We start from the raw sequence: 18,577 nt of genomic DNA on the forward strand, positions 1-18,577 counted from the left end.
TATGTCGAAAAGCGAAACCACCTTAATAAATGCCGCTAAAAATCAGCTGTCAAAGTTTCCCCCAGATAAAAATCAAATACTGCCTAAAACAATCCAGTTAAAATGAAGTACAAAAATAAAAACCATTAGCATTCCTGCTTCGAACTCCTGTGCGTTACCCTGTAGGCACCCGCTAAGTGCTTCTTGAGCGATCTGAATAATGACAGGAGCGACACAAAATAAATAAACCCCCTGCTCAAGTTGGAACTCGCTCAGTTGCTTTTCAGAGTCATCAAAGCAGATTTGTTTTGTATGTTCTATTAAATTCAAGTTCGAGGTTGCAAAGCATTTGTGTTACTGTTGAAGGGTGTTGGCATTTCATTTCGTTTTGACTTGACTCCAACTGTTGTTTAGCAAGAGGACTGGGCGATATGCAAATAAGCGGGTTTCTGCCCAAGGGCTGTGGCATCGGTTCTTGAAAACTGATTTCGAAGGAGTGTTCTCTCCGACGTGGGGGAAGACCTGACATGGGTCCGCGCACCCCTCATGTTGAAGTTAAGTGGCTGAAGTACAGCAGGGACTCCCCAAGGCCCCGTGCGCGTCCCTTGCATCCGACCCTCTGCACGGCGCCTGCGCTCTGGCCACCGCTCTGGCCACCGGCGGTTGGCCGCCATCTTGGTCTCCCTTATCCATCCCTCTGTCCTCTTGGTGCACAAACGTCCTCACATCTCCGCTGCTCCCTAGAGTTCCGATTCAGGGAGGTGGGCCATGTTTATGGCCCATCCCAGCCAGAGGTGCTTTTTCCCACCTCCAGACTCGTCTGCACGTTGTTGGCACTTCACAGCATGTGTGTCAGTCACACGCTTCACGCGCTGTGAGGCCAGACACGTTCCTCTCTTTGAACCATTTCTCCCTTGGCCTCTGAATTCGCGGGAGCACAGCAGGCCTTATGGCGACTGATTTCTACGACCTCGGGTCATCTCTCAATCCAAGAATATGGAAAGTTTGTAAGGTGCTTGGCTTTTCCCATGGGGCATACTTCCACTAAGCGTGCTGTGGCCTTATTTTTATTTTTTATTTTTTTGGCATATACGGATCTTCCTCGACTTACAGTGGGGTTCTGTCCTGATGAACCCGTCGCAAATTGAGAATATCCTAAGTCTAAAATGCATTTAATACACCTGATCTCCCAAACAGCACAGTTTAGCCTGTAGCCTACCTTGCGTGTGCTCAGAACACTTACATCAGCTGATAGTAAAATCATCTAACACACAGCCTGTTTGGTGATCGCGTGGTGAATATCTCATGTAATTTAGTGAATACGGTACTTAAAGTGACCAACAGAATGGGCATGTGGGTACAGAATGGTTACAAGTGTGGGGCTTGTTGACTCTGGTGATCCCACGGCCCACAGAGCTGCTACGTGCTGCCCAGCATCGCGAGAGGAGCGTCCCACGTATTGCTAGCCCAGGAAAAGACCCAGATTCAAATTTTGAAGTTCAGTTTCTACTGAACGCATATTGCTTTCATACCATCGTAAAATCAAAACGTGGTACATTGAACCAGTGTAAGTCAGGGACTGTCTGCCCTCATGTCTGAAGTTAACTGGCTTTCCAACGTTAACTGAGGTTTTATGTCTCGGCTAGTGTCTTCCCCTCCTCACAAAGTTTTTGTGTATTTGTTTGCTTGTTCAACGACATCAGCAGAAATAGAAGAGGGATGCCATAGCACAGAGTTAGGCAGACCACAGTCAAATCCCATGTTGGGATAATCCCAGGTTAGGCAGACCGCATGTCAAATCCTCGGACATGGACAAGCTCTCTGACTTCGGGATGCATCACTGGACTTTTCTGTGCCTCAGTGTGCCCACGTAGAAAATCTGTATAATAATGGCCACATTGTGGGATTTTTGTAGGATTAACGAGTTTGTGTAGGAACCTCTTAGTCCCTCCTGTGGGCCATGAAAGCTTCTCACTGAATACTGGAGCGCACATCCTTTCTTCCTGGCTCCCTCCTTTCAAACCTGAAATCAGGCTCAGAATAAGGAAACTGCACTGAGGTGTGAGTACGGAGCAGCTAGCGAGTTTGCGTGTTTCAAACTGGTGTCCCGGCAAACTGCTAAGTCACATCCCATGAGCCTCCCAGGCGGTCACTGTAAGATCACCACCACACACATGAGGCCATGAATGCCAAGGGTCTCTTCTCTCTGCTTTGCTTAACCAACGTGATCTGTCCAAAGACTTTAAAATAATAGAAAATATACATCGCAGGCATGAAAGTGGCAAATGGTATTCACGGGTTGGCAGTTCTCTGTCCCATCAGGTGACTCTGGTCGGGCTGTGCCCGTGGCCACAGCAGAGGGAAAGGGAAGCGCCATGTTTCCTTCTTTTCTTGGAACTGCCATCTTTTTCTCGTCTCCCATGCCAGTGTCTTCTCACAGGACTCACAAGAGAAGAAAAGTCTCACTGTTCTGGAAACGCTAGAAAACGTTCCAAAACTTTCTCAGCGTCCTTCCTAGCAACAGATCCAGTGACTTCCTCCACATTTCTTCCGGGTGGCACTGCTCTCTTGGTGTTTATTACTCTTTGCCACCCACTAGCCATGCGACGCTGGGCCATGAGTTCTCATTCTGTGCCTCGTTCTCATTTTTCCCTCCTATTAGGTGGGACACTAAAATGCCCACCTCGGAAAGTTGTTATTGAATATATGGATCAAATACATGTCCAAAGTACCCAGTATGGAGTAAGCTTTCAATGTATGTTGGTGGGTAGTCATTCGATCTGCGTGAACAATGAATGCACCTGTGAGGTTGTGTGAGTAACATAGACTAGGAATCCCAAAGCTCGTCTCTGTGAAGTCCTGGCTTTGCTGCTCACTAGCTGTAATGAATGATCGATAACTTTCCCAACCTTGCTCAACCTTTATTTTTATCCATAAGATGGCAAGAAAAATACCTATTTTTCCGTGTCAAGTTAGATTACTTTTGTGAAAACTAAACCACAAAATGCCATACGACCCAAGATGGTATTATTATCTCTCATCTCTGCCTGTCTTTGAGCAGAAGCTGCTTAGTTGTCTTTGTGTTTCTTGTGGCTTGCAGGGCAGTACCTTGACCCCAGTGGATCAGACGGTAATTGTTGAAAGAACAGTGTCACAATTCGACACAGCTGAGAAAAAAGAAGCAAGGCAAGAAGGCCTCTGCGTCTTCAACAGAGATGGCAGGAAATCTACACACACACTCGTGTGTTTGCTTTGTAGACAGGCCCAAGGAGCCCTCCCTTTGAAGATTTCCAGTCTTATTTACACAGTCAGTCCTGGGACGACCAGGGGTACCCAGGTAGAGCAGTGAGGACGGGTTGGGTTGTTCCAGGAGGGCACACTGACCACCATGAGAGACTGGAGCTTGACAGTCTGACCGTAAGGGTACAGACAGAAAAACTAAGAAAAGCAGACACAAGAACTTAAAAAGCTCTTCGGTGTGGGGCTTTTTACTCTAAGGAGAGATCCCATGAGGCTTCCTGAAAGCTAAATTAGACAAAGCAGTTGAGATCTTTGGAGAACAATTTCACTTTGGCAGGGGTATACCAGATGACCTAAAATGACAGACTGCTAATTTCCATGATTGCCTCTGGGAAGGATGAAACTAACGTGGCTCTGGTTTTGCAATATGTTTCTCAAACATAACTTCTTGGTCTGCTGCACAGGTAATTATTCTAACTACAAAGTTCATGTTGCCAATTATCGCAACTATGGCCTAATTTTCTCTAATGATGCTGAAATCTAATCCTTCTGGGTTTTGCGGTTTTTTACCAAGGAAATGGTAAAACCTTTATCCAGCAGATGAATTGCGTGGTCCCGTCAGTTTACATAGCTGTTTATATCTTACAGATGATTTGCAGTCAATTTGGAGAATTGGGAATTATTAATTTTAAGTAATGACCTCAATGCTAAACTACATTCATTTTTATTTCTTGACCGGTCTGGTTTTTGCTGTTTTCCATACCACTGTTTGCTCTGTGAAGTAGTGTCTTATTCAGTGTTCTTATCATAGCATGAACATCATTCTGGATGGCATGCTTGTCTAATTTGCAGGCGGCATGAAGGTGAAAGGCAGAACAAATATTTTGGAGGGGCGGAATTGAGAGGTTGCGAATTTTTGGCAAGCTGGAATAATGAGCTCCATTTTTAAAGGTGCAATATTAATGGGGTAAAAATAAAGCCTTTAGTTGGTCCTAACAACAATACCTACAGAACGATAAGGGAGATCTTCATTGTCAAGCTGATAAACAGCCGTAAGAACGGCCAGGAAATGAGGTGCTATAATTTTATTCCATACGTACTGCCCATTTGGACTTGTGGAGAACAGAGACTCAGGGTGCTCTAAGGAGCAGGGACTTGCCACCCAGCTCCCCTGCCTGGGTCTGGAAAGGGGGAAGCTGTCAGGGTCAGGCAAGTTCAGGCATGACTCTTCTCTCTCACGGTTTCTCTTTTGGCCTTTCTGCTTACCTTTGCATATTCGGGAGGTCCTCCTCTGACACCTGATGTCCACTTCAGATCCCAGAGAGAGCTAGTTTGATGGACTTGGCTGATCATCGTCTCTCTTCTGGGGCGAGACCCTTGCACAGAGGCACCTCATGGGCCCTCCGCCAGCCTCTGTGGGTTACTCACGGGTATCCAGTCAGCGGCCGCCTTGCTAAAACCACAACTTATCCCTGCTTTTCAGAACAGCGGGCTGTGGTTGGGCAGTTGACATCAGAATGCAAATCTGGATATGTCTCCAAAGGCCAGAATTGAGACCAATGAGTGAAAGCTGCAGGAAGCAACGTTCGTCTCCATACGGAGTCCCTTAAAATGGATAGGGACATAGGCAGATGGGTGGTTGGATACAGTGACTGTCGAGGCCCCCTCCAATTCCCAAAATTTTGTGCTTGTATTTTGACCATCATTCTTTCATGTCTTCCCAGACGTGTCTAATGAAAACCCTCTTTTTGCATTATCATTAAACTTAAGGTAATTCTGCCACCGTACAATTGGAATATGCCTGAGGTGTCAGAAACAGTAGTATTTTTGCCTCAGCCTCTTAAATAAAATATTTAAACGTTCGGTAACGTTTCGGTGAATTGTAAGTGGTGGTCCAGATACCCCTCGGGTAGGCTTTGAACTCATATTCGTGAGGGCCTGAGGCGGTTAGGGCAGATTTCAGTGGTGACTCTTCAGATAGTTGCCCAAGCTGACGTCCCTCAAAATAGTGTCATTAAGTCTTCGGGAGTGTGTGCACGCGCACGTGTGGTATAGTCGTGTGCGTGTGTGTGTGTGTGTGTGTGTGGGTCTGCGTAGATGTGTGTGTGTGTGTGTGTGTGGTGTGGTGGGTGTGGTTGTGTGTGTTTGTGTGTGTGTGTGTGTGTGTGTGTGTGTGTGTGTTGTGCAGGGAGAATGGAAATCCTTCCGTACCATGTTACTCCTGGCAGGAACAGCGGAAGTAGGATTTCATCAGAGGAGCTCTGCCGCCACCAGGAAGCCCGCGGGATGCTTCAGGCTCCACTGCCCAGGGTGCGACTGCGCATGCGTGGGGGCAAGCGCCGCCTAAGTAGACCCAGAGCGGAGGAGCCTCGCCTGCGGCTTGCGGGTCACTGTGTTCCCCGCCCGCCGGCCCACGGTTAGGAGAGAGACTAGCTTTGTGAACTCTCGACTTCCTCCATCCTGGGGCTGAGCCTGACCTCGCTGGGCTTCAATTGCCTCACTTAGAAATTATAAATAAACTGTTCCGGTACCAGTAGTGAGGTCCGAGAAGTTTGTTTGGATTAAAGCACTTCTTAGAAGCACGATGTCCAGCTCATATGAAGGACTGTAACTTAGCAAGTAGGATTAGCTTTGATCTCTATTGTTCTGTAAGGAGTGGGGGCCCAGAGAGCCCGTGGCCTTGATCCCCGGTCAAGCATGTGACTCCATGTCTCCCGGTCATACGGCCCGGCCTGGGAGAGATCGAGTCCAGCCCCAGCTCAGGATCCGACTTTACCTCCCCTAAAGACTTGATTCTGTCCTAGTGGTGTTCTTTTGCTTGGACCCTACCTACATCACCGTATTTCTCAGGGCATCAGTCCCTTCTTGAAAATTGGGCAACGATATGATTTTATAGGGTCTTAAACTTTGGATACTATTAATTTAAATTGTATTTGTTTCATTTTATTTTTTAATGTTTATTTATTTATTTTGAGAGAGAGAGAGAGAGAGAGCAGGGAGGGGTAGAGAGAGAGGGAGAGAGAGAATCCCAAGCAGGCTCTGCAGTGTCAGTGCAGAGCCCCTATGCCGGACCCGACCCCACAAACTGGGAGACCATGACCTGAGCTGAAATGCAGAGTCAGACACTTAACTGACTGAGCTACCCAGACGCCCCTGAATTGTATTTGTTTTAAAACAAACTTGAGGGGCACATGGGTGGTTCAGGTCAAGACTTGGCCGTTTCTGAGTTCGAGCCCCACATCGGGCTCTGTGCTGACAGCTCAGAGCCTGGAGGCTGCTTCAGGCTCTTTCTCTCTGCCCCTCCCCTACTCACAGTCTCTCTCTCTCTCTCTCTCTCTCTCTCTCTCTCTCTCTCTCTCTCAAAAACTAATAAACATTAAAAATAATATTTTAAGCAAACTTGAATTATCAGGTGCAAACCATGGGGACGAGGCAGAATGTCAGAGCTAGATGAGCCGTCTTCTCAGACTTTGTCTCTTTGGAAAAAATGCCTGTGCTCGGGCTCCATCCCACCTGAGATTCTGATTTCATGTCGAAGATTTATTTGGCCTGGGTGAGGCAAGCCAGAGATACTTTCAACAAGCTCTCGAGTATCGTTAAAAGTGCCCGCAGGGTAGAGAAGCACTTAGCAAGCCCAAGGTCAGACCATTAGTGCTGGGAGCAGGTGTAGCGCTCTTGGCTTCTGCTCTCCTCCTTACACACTGACCCCCAAGTTCTTGTTTAAAGAGGTTTTCTGAATGCTCCCTTCTGCGATTTTTACCCTTTCTCATCAAAGTGAGGCATTAAACAAACACAGTAGTTGAGTACTTCTGTTAGTTGGTTTCCGATTAACGAAGGCTTCATTATGTGTAGCTCTACCTTAACCTTACACTTGTTTTCTTAGTGTGTTTAGCAACTCTCTTTATTCCCAGATGCCTTCTTTTCTTACCGCCTTCAAAGCCACCTCTAAAATGTAATTGCATTGCTGAGTTCTTCTCTGACATCGTCAACCTTGATCAAATACTTCATTCTTCATTGTTTGTTCCTTTCTGTCGGTGTTAGATTCTTCCTGGGCACAGCCTGTGTGTCGATGTGATTATAAAGCACATGGTGTTCTCATGAAGTATAAGAATAGAATAAGATCAAGTGCCTTCTCCCCCCACCCCTCTAATTTGTGTGCACAGTTGTTTCCTGCTGTTTAGGGGTCACTTGGGCTTTCATCCTACACTAAGATGTAATTGGAATTATGTTACCTGTTTTCATTGCCTGTTGCCATTAAATTGCTTAAAGTCTTAAGACATTGATGGTCTTAAGTGCAGAACTGTGTGGTTAAAATGAATCACGGAATTTAAGATGTATTAAGTTCCCCTTGTCGATGTTAAGGTGGTAGGTAGAGTGAAATATCAGCTTAATAGAATTAACTAACCCAAAACAATTTACACTGTTCTATGTTTTTTCTTTTCTTTTCTTTTCTTTCTCAGGAATCCTTGTGGTGTTCTTCCTTAGCACCCACTACCCCTGTTTGCTGAAGACTTTGGCCAAAGCTGCTCTCAGCTGTTGGCATCATCCTGAGGAAAGGACAGCTTTCACACATCAGGGAAACTTTCAGGAGACTGTGGGCCCCAGTGGATCTTCTGAAGGTGAGAGTTAATCAGTCCTCTCTTTGTCTTTAGAAATCTAAATTAGCTGTTCTGTCTTCCAAAATCTACTTCTTGGAAAAGAGTGAATAAGAGACCAGGTTATTGAAAACTCTCTGCATAGAATTGAGAGTTTTTCTTTTTCAGGAGACTTTTTCAGTAGTTACGAAGGAAATCACTTGGTTATTTTGACAGAACAGGAATTTATTTGATGTTGTGGCTCTGATCTAACAAGACTTATTTGAACACACACACACACACACACACACACACACACACACATGCACACCTTGAGAAATCAATAACATTTCTCTTCTCAAAAGACTTTCTTACGTATTTAGTGTCTCTCAGAGCCTTCATAATAGCCTTACCTTGCCTTTTAGGAATGTTTTAAGGACAAAACAAAACAACTTCAGTGAAAGCACTTTGTAAACCATGAAGATTTATTTGCATAAGTAAGAAAGACAATGACTATGTGGAATCCTCCAAAATACCCTTATATCCTCCAATCTGTTTTTCTTTATATGGTTTGATTCATTTTTAATATGGTTCCGTAAACTTTGCAAGGATCTCAAGGAGCAGAGGTGGTGAGTCCTTACCTCCAAGTAATATCTGTCATGTGCAAGAGACAAGCACATGAATAGATAGCCAATTCCAATATGATGAAAGTATATTGAGACTGCATTAAGGAGTGCAACAGAAGCTGAGGCAGCCTGGGGCCAGAGACTGTGTGTATAAAAAGCAGGCTGCTTACAGGAGGTAACCCCTGAAGTGGCCCTTGAAAGATGAATAGGAGTTGGCCTAGTGGAGTGGCCTAGGGTCTTGTAGACAGGAGCAGCGGGATGCGGGTGTGAAATCTGCATGCGGAATAATAAGTTGTTAGGGTTATTGAACCACAGGGTATGAAAGGTGTGTGTGTGTGTGTGTGTGTGTGTGTGTGTGTGTGTGTGTGTGTAAGCACTGAGGGGTTTTAAGATGACAGTCATTGGAGGGAGCCTGGGTGACTTAGTTGGTTAAGCATCCGACATCAGCTCAGGTCATGATCTCGCCATTCATGGGTTCGAGCCCCACTTCGGGCTCCATGCTGACAGCTCAGAGCCTGGAGCCTGCTTTGGACTCTGTGTGTCCTTCTCCCTCTCTGTCTCTCTCTTGTTCCCGCTCTGTCTTTCTCTCTCTCAACAATAAATAAACATCAAAAAAATATCTTTTCTTTTAATTTTTATTTTTTTAATTTTTTTTTCAACGTTTATTTATTTTTGGGACAGAGAGAGACAGAGCATGAACAGGGGAGGGGCAGGGAGAGAGGGAGACACAGAATCGGAAACAGTCTCCAGGCTCTGAGCCATCAGCCCAGAGCCTGACGTGGGGCTCGAACTCCCGGACCGCGAGATTGTGACCTGGCTGAAGTCGGACGCTTAACCGACTGTGCCACCCAGGCGCCCCCAAAAAAAATCTTTTTAAAGATGGCATTCATTGGAATTTAAAAATTTTTAATGCTTATTTTTGAGAGAAGGAGACAGAGTGCAAGCAGGGGAGGGGCAGAGAGAGAGGGAGACACAGAATCTGAAGCAGGCTCCAGGCTCTGAGCTGTCAGCACAGAGCCCAGTGTGGGGCTCGAACCCACAGACTGCGAGATCAGGACCTGACCTGAAGTCAGCTGCTTGACTGAACCACCAGGTACCCCAGTCATTGGTATTTGAGGTATGTTGCCTTGGAGAGAGTGTAGGGACAGCTGGAGGTGAGCAAGATTGAAGAAAGGTTTGTTTTGCACTGACCTGGCAAAGATATGGGAGGGCTGACATTGGGGAGGAAGCAGTGAGGAACAGAGAGGAAGAGAGCTTTGAAAGAGCTACACTGTGCTGGATTTGGTGATAGTTTGGGCCTTGGAAGTGAGAAATGTTAGGGCCTGGGATTCTCAGGTTTCTGACTCTGGTGACATTTTTAGGAATTTAGGGGAGGGAAGCAGACCTGTTCTTGGGGAGGAAAGGACTTTGAGGTATACATGGGACATGTAGATAGACAAGGCCACTGGGCAGCTGGAAGTTACTAAGTGTGGTGGTTAGGGGAGGGTTCCAGGCTAGAAACATTGATTTGGGAGCTAGAGGCGATCGTTACAAATCTTCTGTGAACTATCAATTTGATTTGGTACTTAAGCTGTCAAAAGAAGTCTGACAGAAAATGGCAAACATCATATGGTTTCCCTTAGATTTGGACTCTAACACACAAAACGAATGAGCAAAGAAACATAAAAAAAAAAAAAGACAGAAAGAGTCTCACAGATACAGAGAATAAATTGGTGGTTGCCAGATGGGGGAATGTGGGGAGGTGGGTGACCTAGGGGAAGGGGATTGACAGGTACAGGCTTCCAGTTATAAAATAAATAGATCATGAAAATTACAGCGTAAGGAATACAGCCAATAATATTGTGATAACGTTGTACGGTGAGAGATGGTAACACACAGATTTTGGTGAGCGTCTCGTACCGTATGTAATTGTTGCATCACGATGTTGTACATCTGATGCCGGGAGAACATTATATGTCCACCGTCCTTCAGCAAAAAAATTACTCATTCAGATACTTAAAACACAACTCGCTGCATTCTCAGTCCATTTCATTTTGACATTGCCTACCATTTCATTTGTATCTCTGCTTGTTGGTCTTCTTAGTGGAATAAATGGGGATTTTTTCCCTAGGGACAAATGTGGGGGCTTTGTCAGTTTGATGAAAGGAAATCGAAACCAGTATTTAAAAAACAATGAAAACTCCAAAATTTGGGATGCCTGGGTGACTCAGTCGGTTAAGAGTCTGACTCCTGATTTCAGCTCAGGGCATGAGCTCACCGTTGGTGAGATCGAGCCTTGTGTCGGGCTCTGCACTGACAGAGTGGGCCTGCTTGGGATTCTCTCTCTCTCCCTCTGCCCCTACCCTGCTCATGCTCTCTCTCTCTCTCTGTCTCAAAATAAATAAAAAATAAATTTAAAAGAAACCCATAAAATTTAGGAGTTACAAGCCAGTGCCATTCTCCACTTTAATTCACGGTATTTACAGAAATTATCTAAGAAACAAGCTTTGCTTTTCAAAGTATGATTCTTTTTCTGTTGAAATCATGGTTTCTTATCTGTTCCTTACTTTCATTGCTCTGCGCAGACTTGAGTATGGCTTATGGGACTGAGCAGGATTTTTCCCACATTCTTCAGGGTACATCAGGGTCCCTTCCTTTGGATTTTCCCAGCATCATCCAGAACGTCATTAAGTGAGCCTGTTATAACAGAGGCTGCACTGTTTCAGAGACGTCTCCCCGAGTCAGACGTTACTCAGAGCCTTCTTTGAGGGAATGGCATGGCTCAAAATTTTAAATTCAAATAATACTGACAATAGTACTATTTTGAGTGAATTTTATTTGATTACTGTGGCCTTGATTAGCCTACTGACTTTTTCCCTTAAGACCTGTTGGAAGATCACAAAATGCTCCCTTTTTACTATTTCTAGTCTGTTTCTCTACCGACTTTCCAGAAGCTTTAAAGAACAGCTGATCTATCACTTGCATTTTTACACATAAGGAAATGAATTTGAAGCAAAATTAAACAGCTGACCTAATGCTAAGAGGCAGAGGCAGAGGCCTGGTCTGTTCACACTCAGGCTGCCCCTTCCACCGATTCATTTTTTTCCTCTTGTTGCACGTCTTTATTGTAGTGTCAGGTTACCTAAATGTCTTAAAATAATAAGACTTGAACTGAGGAAATCCATTCACATTGATGGCATTTGCCTTGGCTAATCGCTCTATATTCAACGAACAGATTTGGCTTTATTATTTTAGGCTCTGATTAAGGTTTTATTTTACTTTTATTTTTTAATGTTTACCTACCTGTTTTGAAAGAGAGAGGGAGAGAGAGCATGTGTGCACATGAGGGAGGGGCAGAGAGAGAGGGAGAGAGAATCCCAAGCAGGGTCTACACTGCCAGTGCAGAGCCCGACTCGGGGCTCAGTCCCATGAACCGTGAGATCATAACCTGAGCGGAAATCAAGAGTCCAGACGCTTAACTGACTGAGCCCCAAGGTTTTATTTTTAATTTTTGTGATTTTAAAGTTTTAACATGGCTTTTGTTTTTGTTTTCTCTAAGCTGGTTCCACTCCTGACATGAAGGATCAGTGTAGAATCAAAACCACCACCCATGTTTAAATTCTAGTTTAAAAAGGGTGTGCCTGGCTGCCTCAGTGGGTTAAGCATCCAAGTCCTGATCTCAGGTTCATGAGTTCAAGCCCCACAATTGTGCTCCATGCTAGGAGTGAAGCCTTTTTTTAAAAAAAGAAAAAATTCTAGTTAAAAAAGGACAATCACCGGGGCGCCTGGGTGGCTCAGTCGGTTGAGCGTCTGACTTCGGCTCAGGTCACAATCTCGCGGTTCGTGAGTTCGAGCCCCACGTCGGGCTCTGGGCTGATGGCTCAGAGCCTGGAGCCTGCTTCCGATTCTGTGTCTCCCTCTCTCTCTGCCCCTCCCCCATTCATGCTCTGTCTCTCTCTGTCCCAAAAATAAATAAACGTTAAAAAAAAAATTAAAAAAAAAAAAAAAAAAAAAGGACAATCACCTCAACATCCATTCATCACTTTTTCCCTACTAGGTACTTTCAGTAACAGGGTGTTAGGCATTTTCACAGACAGTGCAAATACTGGCCACCCAGCCCAGTTTCCTGAAACATCCTATTTCTTTCTCAGTTTTATTTCCTCCTTTTTAGAGAAAATGCAACTTTCATACCGAAAAAAAAAAAAAAAAAGATGGTCATTAATTATTTTCAAACCAACTCTTTTCAGCCCGGGATAGTTCTGATTTGGTCAAATACATTGCAACGCCCAATGGGTTTTAGGTATAGAAAATGAATTTATGGAAACGCTGAGTTGGTGTAGCTTAGAATGAGGGCACGTGCATGCGAGTTGTAGCTGGTCTCAAGGACAAGGCATTGTTCTCTGAAATTCACAGAATGGTCAGTCATTGCTGTGAAAGCAGTGGGCTGTAAGTGGTCAGAGTGTGTGTACAGAACATGATTCACTCATCCCGAAAGCCACCAGTAACAGAAGAGTTTACACTCAATTATGTGCAGGACCCAAGAACTGAGCCTTCCTGTTTTGGTCTTTTTTTTTTTTTTTTCTGCCTCTTTCTGCCTCTGCCTGTCTCTGTGTCTCTTTTTCTCTCTCCCTTGTATTCTCTGGGTGAAAGACACATACTAACACGATGTCTCCATAACGTGCAACCCTTGGCAGTTGGTGTTGATGGAACCGGCAGTGGGAAAGGTCGATCACGGATATGGGAAGCTGGGGCACCGCCCCTCATTTGGGAAGTGGGGGACAGTTGTAGGGAGACATTGACGGGTTTGCCCTCCGCCTAGCTTGGCTGTCTTGGCAGAACGACAGCATGAACAGGGACGGACAGACATGGGAGCCACGGAAGACAGTGAGTGCAAGACGGTATGATGGTTAGGGAAGGGCGTGATGTCTTTTCACCACTGCTGTTTGGATTCGTGGTTGGGTCTTCTTCTGAACTCTCTTACTGTGGGCCACGTACACAGTGCAACGGTATTGGCTGACTGCTTTCTGATCAGAACCCAGAGTGAGTGTTGCAAGCACTATCATGTAAAAATGAAGCACGGGATAGAGTTTCTGTGAGCTTTGGAGTTGCCACTTAGAAAAGTAGTTCGAGTTTGAAATGGTATTCAAGACCGCCCTCCCTCGCTTTACCCTGTGGCTACAGCACAGAATGGTGCTGCAGGGGGGCGGGGGGTGGTGAGGAAAGTTGGGAACAACTCCTATCAGAAAGCCGAAGTCATAGGTGAGTTGCCAGGGTGACACTTGTGAGCGGGCCGTCTTCCAGCAGGCTCAAATTATATTTAACAGTAAAATGTGTTACCCTGTGCCCTTCTGTAGTGTGGGGTTTTAAAAAGAAAGGGGAGAGGAAATGCTGAGCCACCAACTTTGGATACTAAATTCAATTCCTCTACAGAGGTCATAGACTACATCAGCAATTTGTGGACCGTTTCGGTGGAGGACAATGACAACGGATTTCTAATCAGATGACGTTGCTACGTTTGAATTTTCACTCTCCACTGCCTTTTGTTGTTTGCACGCTTCGAAATTATTCTGGATTCAGGTTTATTATTAACTTTTTGAAATCCAGCTTCTGCACCGATATCTGGCTGCTCATGTCTCAACGAGAATGGTGACTGGAGACTTTATTTTTGCAGTCATCAATAGAATAGCCGGGCAGCATAATATGAATTAATGGCTCTTTGCATTTTCCCACAATATAAGCTGGATTCGTTATCCCCTGGTGATCTATTTCAAATTCATGCCCTGTTAAGCCATTTTTGCTTTCTAGCTTTTTAAAAGCTTCTGCATAACGGCTACCTAGATCACAATAAATAATACATAGTTTTGATTTGAAACTCTAAAAACATTTCTGACTGTTCTCATTATAAAATGGAAAATGAAACAGAACTTGCACTTCATGATCAATAGCATAAGTATTTGTGCTGTTTGTATGGTCTTTTTTAAGCAAGAACCATCCTAGGCAATTATGTCCTTTTAATATCATTTAGAAGATAAAATCTGTGAGGAAAGATTGAAGATAAAAAAAAATTATTGAGGATGCACAACCACTAATTGGGTTTTTTTTTTATCCCTTGTAACATCTTTCATTTGGAGGACATGTATTTTAATGTTGACCAGGACTGTTCAAAATGGTGATTATCCACTTCGGTAATAATCGTGTTACTGATATTTCAGATTATTCTCTGCCCTTTCTGTGTCCCTTCTTTGCTAGCAAAGTTTCCATGTTTTGTTTAGAGTCATTTTAGTGTGTGTGTGTCACATGGAGACTGTGTCACAGCAAAGGGACCGAATAGAGGCAGATTCCTCATTTCCTACACATAAGCCAAAGCAGTATTTGTGGTTCTTTCCCCCACCTTGATCTTTTATTATTGTTATTATTATTATTATTATTATTATTATTATTTCTTTAGCATTAAAGCTATGTGATTTCTATCCCTTACAAACCCATAAATAGGTACATAGAACCATATCCTAAGTTGGGGATCAGAAAATAGTCATCGTAGGGGCACCTGAGTGGCTCAGTTAGTTAAGCATTTGACTTTGGCCCAGGTCGTGATCTCACGGTTCACGTGTTCGAGCCCTGCATCGGGCTCCGTGCTGACAGCGCGGACAGAGCCTGCTTGAGATTCTCTCTCTCTCTCTCTCTCTCTCTCTCTGCCCCTCCGCAGCTTACTCTTGCTCTCTCTCAAAATAAATAAACTAAAAAAACAAAATAGTCACTGTAGTTGAGCTGTGTGATGTGCCACCCAGGTCCCCTGCCCCCTTTAGGACAGAGACAATCTTTGCCCAACTTCTGGGAGTGTTGACAGGAGAGAGCTCAGGGCTGGGTCCCTCCTTGCTGGTTGTCCCCAGGCTTCAACTACAGAGAGTTGCCTCCCTCAAGGTTATACCACCTGACCCAGGATGGCAGTGCACATTCAATGACTGGCCAGTTTGGGGACCCAAAGACCCTTGCCCCAATTCAGGACAACTCTGTAAGATGTGTAGGGTCGGTTGGGGCTTTTGTTGTGACTGCACCACAGCCCAGCTTCCCCCACTGCCTTGGTTCCTTTGCTCAGTCTCCCCTACATGCTGAACCCAAGAGCTGTCCCCCATAAAATCCCTGCATGGCAATCCCCATCACAGAATCTAGCTCTAGGGAAGCTTGACCTCTGGCAGCCACTGTACATGTCCATGCCATGCATATGTATGTGTGGGTCTGTGATTATGCATCTTTATCTAGCCCTTCGATAAGGTCAGAATCAAGAATCAAGATCTCGGACAGTCTAGCCCAGGTCCTTCTGTGAAGAATGCGGATGGCGACCCCTACCCCTTAGAGCTGTTGCCAGGATTTGACAGCAAAGTATTCAGTGCCCGGATACAGGAAATACTCATTCAATTATACCTTTATGGTAATCACCAGCAATTTCTGACCAATTGTCTCCAATACAGAATGCATTTTTATGTCATTTTTATTACAACATTTGCTTTGGTAGAGAATGGAGGTTAATGAAAGATGTATCACCTGCAAATTGAAATAATTCTTCCACACTGTTAGTCCCCTATAAAATGTGTGGAGAAATTGGGCTGCATTCCAAAGGGAACCTGAAATGACTAAAGAGATGGAAAGAAAGTTCTATTGGGAAAAGTGAAAGATCTGGAATTGTTTCAGATTGGGGGATTTGGGCATACATAATTCCCTTCTATCTTCAAGTTAATGGAGCTCTTTTTAGGGAAGACACTGGACGTGTTTTGTCCGCGTTCACAGGGGACAGAACAAGAGAAAATGGACCTAAAGGAGGAAGATAGTTGGGTTTGTGTCAAGGGAATTCCTCTGCTCTTGGCCAATAAAGCATGGGAAGGAGCTGGTAGAATATACACTTAAAAAAAATCTTCAAAGAAAGAAAAGACAGCATTTAGTCTTGAGTCACTGAGATGCTTCCCTGAGTATTTATGGATCACTAACATGTATCCACAGTCATTTTCTTTTGTTTAAAGATTTTTTTAAGTTTATTTATTTATCTGAGAGAGAGAGAGAGAGAGAGAGAGAGAGAGAGAGAGCAGGGGGTCGGGTAGAGAGAGCAACAGAGAGAGAGAATCCCAAGCAGGTTCCACACTGTCCTCACAGAGCCTGAGGAACTCATGAACGGTGACATCATGACCTGAGCCAAAATCAAGTCAGACGCTTAACCGACTGAGCCACCCAGGCGCCTCCACATTCATTGTCTTTACAACTAAGATTTCTTATAGTATCTTTGAAAATGTCCATATACATTTAGTATGTGGCTTTGTGCTAATGTAATAAACCTTTTTCATTGAATAGGTGTCTTTCCGTATGTTACAAAAATCTGATAGATGTTATGATAATTTTCAATGTTATTATATGCCATTTCTTTATATTCTCTGTAAAAATAAATTAAAGCCTACAACCCTGAGTAATTTATTTGTACCCAATTTAAGTTATTTTGAGACTCCGATCTTGGGAGGACACTGGTAAAATATTCATGAATGTGAAATCGCTATGAAGGGCTTTAGAAGAAACAGCAAGAAGTCTGGAGCTCTGGGGAAAAACTTTTTCAATCAATTGCTCAGAGATAAGATTAAAGGGTGGATATGGGACTAGGTTTTTAAACTAAATGCTCTTTTAAGACCTCAGTGTCAGAACATAAGGGGAAGCCACTAAGAAGTTTCTAAGTTACTACTAAAAATATTGGATTTTGCATTTTCTCCTTGGCATGTCGTGTCAATACGAAGAGGCAGAGACAGGATAGTGGAGGTGAAAAGAGCGCTTGGACCAGCAGCCAGAATGCCTGGCCTTGTTCTGCCACAGCTGCCAGATGATGTTCTTCTCCCCTGGAACTATGTCTCCCTAGGTTTCCTTTGGCTTTCTATCTAGTTTCAGCATGCTATCATCCATGCTTTTCACACTATAGTACTTTCCTTCAAAAATAAGCCCAGCAGATCTGAGGGTTCGGTGCATGGGGTCCCATCGCACCTTGACCTAAAGGTGCTGTGCTATAATTCTTTAAAACAAAAGACAAACAACAACAACAAAAAAATATATGTATGCATACATATATGTGTGTGTGTATATATATATATATATATATATATATATATATATGTAAATAGAAATTTTGTTTCAGTTTTCAGTTGATTAAATAGATCCACTGTGGGGGCGCCTGGGTGGCTCAATCAGTTAAACGTCTGACTTTTTTTTTTAATTTTTTTTTTTAACGTTTATTTATTTTTGAGACAGAGAGAGACAAAGCATGAACGGGGGAGGGACAGAGAGAGAGGGAGACACAGAATCGGAAGCAGGCTCCAGGCTCTGAGCTGTCAGCACAGAGCCCGACGCGGGGCTCGAACTCACGGACCGTGAGATCGTGACCTGAGTTGAAGTCGGATGCTTAACCGACTGAGCCACCCAGGCGCCCCTGACTTTTTTTTTTTTTTTTTGAGAAAGACAGAGACATGGCGTGAGTTGGGGAGGGGCAGAGAGAGAGGGAGACACAGCATCCGAAGCGGGCTCCAGGCTCTGAGTGGTCAGCACAGAGCCTGATGCAGGGCTGGAACTCACAAACCATGAGATCATGACCTGAGCCAAAGTTGGACGCTTAACTGACTGAGCCACCCAGGCGTCCAGTTAAGTGTCTGACTTCAGCTCAGGTCATGATCTCATGGCTCATGAGTTTGAGCCCCTCATCGGGCTCTGTGCTGACCGCTCAGAGTCTGGAGCCCATTTAGGATGCTGTGTTTCCTCTCTCTGCCCCTCCCCTGCTCATGCTCTGTCTCTCTGTCTCTCTCTCTCTCTCTCTCTCTCTCTCTCTCAAAAATAAAAAGAAATTAAAAAATAAAAATAAACATTAAAAAAATGGATCCACTGCTAGAAAACTGAGTTTTAAAGATATTCTTACTGGTTCCCATGTCTTCGGTATTCTCCTTGATAGAACTCATTAAAATACCCAGTTTTGGGGCACCTCGGTGGCTCAGTGGGTTAAACGTCTGACTCTTGATCTCAGCTCAGGTTTTGATCTCAGGGATGTGAGTTCAAGACCTGGGATGGGCTCTGCACTGGGTGTGGGGCCTTTTTAAAAAAAATAAATTACCCAGTTTCATTCCTCCTGTTAGTGCCAAGCTAAAACTCTTCAGATGGCTCTCT

At 44.4% G+C, this 18,577-nt stretch overlaps 1 protein-coding gene across 7 annotated transcripts in view; it reads left to right on the forward strand.

The window, feature by feature from the left end:
• Nucleotides 1-18,577, forward strand: part of NRCAM (neuronal cell adhesion molecule) — a 286,665-nt gene that overhangs the window by 52,263 nt on the left and 215,825 nt on the right. For all 7 annotated transcript variants that reach the window (XM_047849512.1, XM_047849514.1, XM_047849517.1 and 4 more), the window contains exon 2: nucleotides 7,680-7,838. The gene's annotated coding sequence lies outside the window, so the exon portion shown is untranslated. The remainder of the gene's footprint in view (nucleotides 1-7,679; nucleotides 7,839-18,577) is intronic.

This window comes from Prionailurus viverrinus, chromosome A2, assembly GCF_022837055.1.
Source record: "Prionailurus viverrinus isolate Anna chromosome A2, UM_Priviv_1.0, whole genome shotgun sequence".
In the NCBI taxonomy this organism is placed as follows: Eukaryota; Metazoa; Chordata; class Mammalia; order Carnivora; family Felidae; genus Prionailurus; species Prionailurus viverrinus.